The following is a 7631-nucleotide window of genomic DNA, read 5'->3' on the forward strand; positions in this document are numbered from 1 at the left end:
CCTCTGTCCCGGTCCGTCGCAGAAAATCTCCCCCTCGGAAACAAATCCCTCAGTTTTTGGGTGTGGCACCCAATCTCCGCCCTCTCCTAACCAGTTTCCTTGCTCTGCACAACACATTCCGGGGTCTTGGAAGTCTTGGCCCAATTGGTCCGTCCTCCTGACTCTTCCCCCTGCGGCTAAGTTCTGTGGGGAGGGGCCCTAAGGGTCTCAGATAAGATCCCGGCGGAAGCAGACCTGCCAGGTTGTGAGTTCCGCCTTTGTTCTTTTTTTTTCTTTTGCGGACCCGGGGATTGAACTCACGCTGTTGCACTTGCCGGGCAAGCGCTTATTCTATCTCCCCGGCCCCGCGCCTTTGTTCTTAACGTGCCTTAGGCCTCCTGGGAACTGCCTCTTTTCTTCCTGTACTTAGTGACAACATGAGGTCTCAGCTGTCCCCACTGCTTGAGATTCCACAGTTCATCCCAGGGCAGTGGAACTCAGTTTGCTTAATGCTCTGAGAGTAATTCTGGAGAGAAATCATTTAGAGAGCCGCTTAGTGATTTAAGAAATTTAAGACCCATGGTGACAGTACCTGGAAGAGATGAGCCTTTTTATCTTGAATAGGACCCAAAGTTTGATGTGTAATCTTTGTACAACCTCCAAAAGGGGGTACAAAGGCTATAGATTAATTTCCATTTTAATTATGGGAGATTCATCTTGATCGGCACAGGACTTTTCTTTGCAGAGAAAGACAAATTAGGTTTTTGAGGAAGATATGTGCTATGGAGGAAAATAGAGAAAAGAGAAGGAATGCCAGGCTGCAAGTAGAACTACCCATTGGCTGATACAATTTTGTTGTTGTTGTTGTGTTTGTTTTTGTTTTTGTTTTTTGGAACCAGGGATTGAACTCAGGCCCTTGCTTACTCTACTGAGCTGTTTCACTGGCCCCAGAACTATACTTTGGAATATCCATAAATAGGATGGGTTAGAAACATACTTATGAAACCATAACTGTAAGAGGTCTGGAAACAACCTGGTTATATCTGGTGGGTGGAGCCCTCCAGGAAACAGAAGAGCTCTGAGAGGAAGAACTTTGTAATTTCAATGGAGAGATATACTGTGTGTATTTCCACCCCACCATGCCTGCTTTCCCCACCCCCACCCATCTTCTTTTTCAGTACATTTGATAGAACCTTGGAGTTTATGAATGTAGAGAAGTACTCTACAACTATATCCCGAGCTATATCCCCAGCCTATGTTTCACTTTTAAATTTATTCTGACAAGAGACAAGTGTCTAGATTATATTAAAATTTATAACTACTTGAGCATGGGATGGTGGAACTGTAATCCAAACTACTGGGAAGACAAGTTGAAGGCCAGCCAAAGCAATTTAATGTAACCTGAAAGAGAAAAAACACTAAAATCCCTGGAAATTAGTTCACTGTGAGGCCTTAGATTTAGTCCTAGGAACTGCAATAAATAAACAAGTACATGAAAGAAACCCCACAATATAAAAATAATAAAGTAGAACAACCTAGAACCAAGTGTGGTGGCTCACACTTGTAATTCCAGAACTTTGGAATCTGACGCAGGAGGATCACCAGAGTTTGAGGCCCTCTGGGTTACATGGTGAGTTCAAAACTAGCCTAAATTACATAGCAAAACCTTGCCTCAAGAGGAGAAAAAAAAGAAAGGAAACTAATTTAGAACAGGTGAGATATCTAAGAACACTACTGAAAATATAAAAGACATATTAAAAGATTATCAAGATCATTAGTCATATAGGAATGCAAATTTAAAACACAATAAGTTAAAACATGAAACAATGGCAATACCATGCCAAACACGCAAAACTGTCACTTGTTTAATGACTGTTTGGATTTACCATCAGGGCACACTGTTTGTACTTATAATGTTCCACTGGGATTGGTAGCTGGGTCTTTTTTATGCAGTTATATACATCTTATTTATAGACTCTCAGTGACTTTTTTGTAGTGTATACCATGTTTGTACATTATTGTGATTTTTGCTGGTTGTGCTATAGCAAACAAACACCAAAATGACACCCAGGAACTGGAAGTAGATTTATTTATGTCAACAGGCCCTCATTGGGATCAGTCCAGAATATCTCTGGTAGTCCCTGATTTGTGCAATCTGGGACTTATATGATAGTCTTGGACTTATATGGGATAAGCAAGCAGGAATTACAGAAGCAGAATGACTTGTGTGTTGGGGATCAGTTTACATGCGCATTATAGTGACCAACTGTGCATCACAGTGACCAGCCCTTTCAAAGAAACAAAAGTCACAGGAACTGGAACTGGAACTGTTACCTGAGCAACAACAAACTGAAGCATACTAGCAGGGGGGATGGCATTTATTGCTGCAATTGTACCATATACTACAGTACTATAGTTTTAAGTTACATATTACAGTACTGCATGTAATAGTTATGCAAATAAAAGCAAAGTCATCAAGTTGGCGTTTCCCTTGACCACTTCTTTGTTCTGAATATTGTAATACACATCCTGTATACAGTTCCTCATTTAGTGAAACCATGACCCAGTCCCAGGAATAGGGCATGGTCATTAAACAAGAAGCATTTGCATTGCTTGCTGTTCTGAGTGTAAAGTGGTATAGCCACTTTGGACTAGTTCTAGTTTCTTTGAAAATGTTAAGTGTATACTTAGGACACCCACCAGTTCCACTCCTCAATGTTCACCCAGGAGAAATGAACACATGAAGCAGGTTCCCTTTGCATTGATAGGCAACTTGTCTGAATCCAGTAGGACAGACCACGCACATGTACAAGTAGAGATGGACAGGGAGGTATATCCAAGCCTGAGATTCACTGTGAGCTGGCCTCCTAAGGCTCAGGAAAGCTACCCGGAGGCATGGAATCTCTTCTGCAGATGCACAGATACAGAGCACCTCAGGTGGCTGAGCACTCCAAAGAGCAGCACATCCTGCTTGGAGGAAGGGGCAGCCATGTGACATGCTGAGCTAGAGCATTAAAAGATATCTGTGACTAGGCAAGACTAGAGCAGGACCTATTCTGGCTGCTGTCAACTTGTCCCTCCTTACGTGAGGAAGTTGCATTTCCAGAAACACCAGTTATTCTTGGGAGCCACAAATGACAATGGTGAGAAAACTGGGCTAGTCCAAGTCCACCCAGAGTACTGTCCTGTCGCTTATACATGCATTTCCTTGTGAGCTTTACTTGTAATAACCACCAACTAGAAGCAATTGATGATCAATAACCCATGAATGAATAAATGGTGGACATGTATACAATTAAATATCACTCACTAATAAAGAATGAACTGTAGCTAGTTATATATGAATCTAAAAATGTGTGCAGGAAAAATGGTAACAAATCAAAATTGTCTCACTGTAGGACTCCATTTCTACAAAACTAAGAGTTATAAATTTATTCTAGAGTGACTAAAACCAAAGCAGTGTTAGCTCAGGAGAGCAGGATGGAAGACATTGTTCTGGGGGAACTTTTAATATGAAGCCAGCATTCTGAATCTTGATGTGCCATTGCAGGGGCATATGAATTTGTGAAAATTCCTCCAGAAGAGTATATTTTATAAGCTATAAATTATGCCACAGTACAGTGCATAAAACATGCATCTCGCTTCATAATATCTTCTTTGTAACAAGCAAAAGCTGGAAACTATGTTCAAAGTTTAAACTTGTAATCAACCTAAATATCCTTCAGCTTGTGCCTGGATATAAAAATCCTTGTTATATAGAGGGGCATACTAACACAACAAAGAAAAGGAATAAACTGGTAACTATTCAGCATTATTAACAAATTTCACAAACAGTGTGCTAACTAGGAGAAGCCACAGTTGGAAGGCCATATACTCTTTGTTTCCACCTTGATGACATTGTAGAAAAGACAAAACAACAGGGACAGCAAAGAGATCATCAGTTGTCTGAGCCAGGGGTTGGTATAAATGATCACCTGCAGAGTGGCTTGAGGGAATTTAAGAGAAGAGGAACAGATTGACATTTGATTTTAGTGTTGGTTATAAAGCTGCATGTATTTCCTAAAAGCTATACACAAAAAGAAGGTGCATTTTACTATTTCTTTAAAGTCACCTCAGAGGTACAGATTGATCCCTTTATCTAAGATACAGGGTTAGGGCCAGGGAGATGGCTCAGTGGAATAAACGCTTGCCTGGCAAACACAAGGGCTTGAGTTCAATACACCGGTTCCGCAAAAAAAAAAAAAAAAAGACTAAGATAGAGGGTTAAATGTATCATGTGTCATATGCAACCTCATTAAGAAGTCATAATATATTAAGGGAGGACTTTAATAATAACATACACTTTATGGGCCTTCCTAGGTCACTCTGTGCTCACCCATGGGATCACATTTCACACACACATAACACATATGAACACATGCACATACACATATGTACACAATCAGTTAAGGAGGTCAATTCAGGGACAATTCCAGATCAAGAGCAATATTCATGGAAAGAGCCAATGGCACTGTTTTGATACTTAGCTGGCCACAGGGGACTCTCTATGGACAGGAGTACACAACCTAATACCTGATGGTTCTGCCTGCCTGCCTCCTGTGATTCACTGACATCTCCTTGACCAGTTCTACTCCTTTCCTGCTAGTTGGCATTTCCTGGAATAGGAGGAGGCCATGGCTCCTCTTATAACTCTTCAGGAAAAGGGGTCTGAGTTCCACAATGGATCTGGTCTATGAGATCACCTGCAGTCCAGCCATATGGGGACCCTGGACATGAGATGTCTGCACCTGAGCTCCTAGGGTTGGCTGTTCTGCACTTGAGCTACACACACAGTTACCGTATCTCTAGCTTCCTTTGCCAGGTAGGCTCTATCCCCCCAGCCCTTCTGTACACCCTGCACAGCGTCCCAGGTTGTGTCCATGTGCCTGTGCAGAGAGCAGGTGGAAGATAGGCTGCTTGGGGCCACTTGTCATCCTTCACCATCCCAGGTGGCACAGCTCTCACTGTGGCTGTTACTCATGGCAGAGGCTTCTTGGTGCCTACAGGTGTGACCGAGCTGTGAAGGGAAGACCAGACACCCCCTTACCCCCAGGATGCTCACCTGGGAAACATTTCAGATTTCAGTCCTGGACCACCTGGCCCCAAGTCTTAAACCCAATCTCCTGAACCAGTTCTATCTCTCTCCCGAAGATAACTCCATGGCCACCCTCTCAAGTGTATGTGCGTGGCAGGAGCTTCCCTACCACAGCACTGTGCTAGGACTCCTTCTCAGCCTGGCTTACTGCCCCTCCAGTAAGATGTAACTCACTCCTAGCTTAGCTGCCTATTCATTGTCCCTCACGTGGCTTACTGTTGTCTCATAACTTTCCAGCACACTCTAAGTGCATAAATATACTTGGTTTTATATTTAATTAGTAGCCCCCCCCAAAAAAAAAACGGGGACTTTGCTCTTTTTGTTATATATTAAATTTCAGAACGAACTCTGTACCTATTAGGCATGGTTGAACTACTAAACACAAGTTAAGCAGTTTGTGTATTCCAAGTGGTGCAGGAATAGGTAAGAGATACACTTATAGCAAAGCCATAGAGGTTAAGCTTCAAACTGTTTCTCTCCATGGCACCAACCTCTTCTAAGAAATTCTGTTTGAATTTGAAGTTTTACATTCTGTAGGCAAGCCCTGAATTGTCTATGCCTAGTGCTCCACACTAGAAACATGTACCCTTCAAAGCGGAGTTTCCTGCTGGACAAAATATGGATTTTTACAGTCAGACTGGGGTTTGAATGCTGGCCTCACTTCCGGGGTATTTCTTTCTTTGGTCTTCTGTTGCTAATTTGTACAGCTAATTGGTACCCACTGCCTCGAGAGGTGCCTATTTCTAAGAATATCCACCATCATCTCACTTCTCTCCCAACCTTGCAAGTCTGGAAACATCTGAACTCTTCTCTTTTATTCTAATTTTGTAAGATGAAATCTATGTTAACATAAATTTTACCCTTTTAAAGTATAGAAGTCTATGGCTTGTGGTACATTTACCATGTTGTGCCTACTTCCAAGTCCCAAATATTTGCACTAGCCCAGGAAGTACCCCACTCTCCCCTCTTCTCTCCAAAACCTGCTGAACTCCACTTCTCGAGACAACCTACCTGCCTTGGATTTGCTCAGGTTGTCTCATCTCATGGCAAATTTCTTCCTTGTCAGAAGAGGGTCACTTTATGAGGCTCCCTTGACCTGTGGGCCCCTTCTGTGACCCTGCTATGCCCTCCCCAAATCTCAGGCACAGGGTGTGCACTTGCCCAGCTGTGGGCAATTCCTCAGAGTACCTCAGGAAGACCTGTGGCAGTTCCATCAACACACTATCCAATAGGTCGAGGAGCAGGAAAAAGCCACTCAGTGGCACTTTCCCCCTCCCTGGATGTGACTGATGACCAGGCTTATTACCCCCGTCTAGTAGATTGCTCCTTCTGGGGCAGGACAGGATGCCTAGCATTGCCAAGTGTCATAAGTTATAGGTCAAGAATGCCTGAACTCCTTTGATGAATAGGAATTCAGCCTCTTGTGTTAGGGACACCTAGTGAGCTGTTTCTGATTTTCATGGGCATCCTGGTATTACCAGCAAAGCAGCTGGGAAAGGGGGACATTTCTGCCACCATCAGCACATCTCCATACCCCAACTCATCCTTCTACTGATCTTCAAGGACGATATATTCAGGCCAGAGGTGCTTACACATTTGGGGGTTCCCGAGCATTTGGGAACAGTGGAACAGAGGAACAGAGTTGCTGTATCCCATTGGCAAGTGGATCAGGGTCTCTTCTTGTCTTATTGAACACCTCGCAAAGCTCCTTGCCACACCACATCTGAGTCATACTGGCCCTTTACAGGCCTGTGCTATCACTCACACAATTTATATCCCTGGGACACATCCTGCCATCTTGTTGCGAGACTGTTCAGCTTCTCTGAACACCTGGCCCCATTCTCCCCACAAGGTTGGAAAAGCTCCACATGTAACACCTGCAGACACCTGGCCAAGCCTTTGCTCCAACCCAGGACATTTGCATAGGTACTGATATGCTGAGATGCTCAGCTCAGCCCAGCAGACACTGATTGTTCTACAGACTCACAATGAAAAAAAATTTTTAATGAAAGTATGATGTTACACAAGGAAACAGACAACTCAGAAAGAAACAACAGAGCACAGCTGTCCATTTTGCCCAGCAATGAGGTTCTATTGTTCATCTGGTTAAACATAGGATTTGCTTGTTAGTGCAGATAAACACATCAGAACCTGACTGGCCTTCCAGGCTGCCCTTGAACACCTGGCAATTCTCCCCCAACTGATTGCACACATCACAAATGTGCACCACCATGCCCACCTGTTGGGAGCTGGTATGTTAAATGGAATATAGGATTAGCCACAAGCCTCATGCCAATGCTAAAGGACTACTGGCGGGTCTCCTGGAAGCCCATGCATAGGTAGAGGGCCAGGGCACTTTGCTGCACTATGCTGGTGTCAAGCACAACTTCACCATAGTCCTGGTCGCTGGCAAACTGGAGGACAGTCCTGATGAGAGCTTTTGCTATCTCCTCTCCTCAGTGCTCTGTGGACACAACTCCAACTGCTTCTTCCCCAGTGGCAGATTCTCCACAGGCAT

Source organism: Octodon degus, unplaced genomic scaffold, assembly GCF_000260255.1.
Source record: "Octodon degus isolate 3935 unplaced genomic scaffold, OctDeg1.0 scaffold00058, whole genome shotgun sequence".
Classification (NCBI taxonomy): domain Eukaryota; kingdom Metazoa; phylum Chordata; class Mammalia; order Rodentia; family Octodontidae; genus Octodon; species Octodon degus.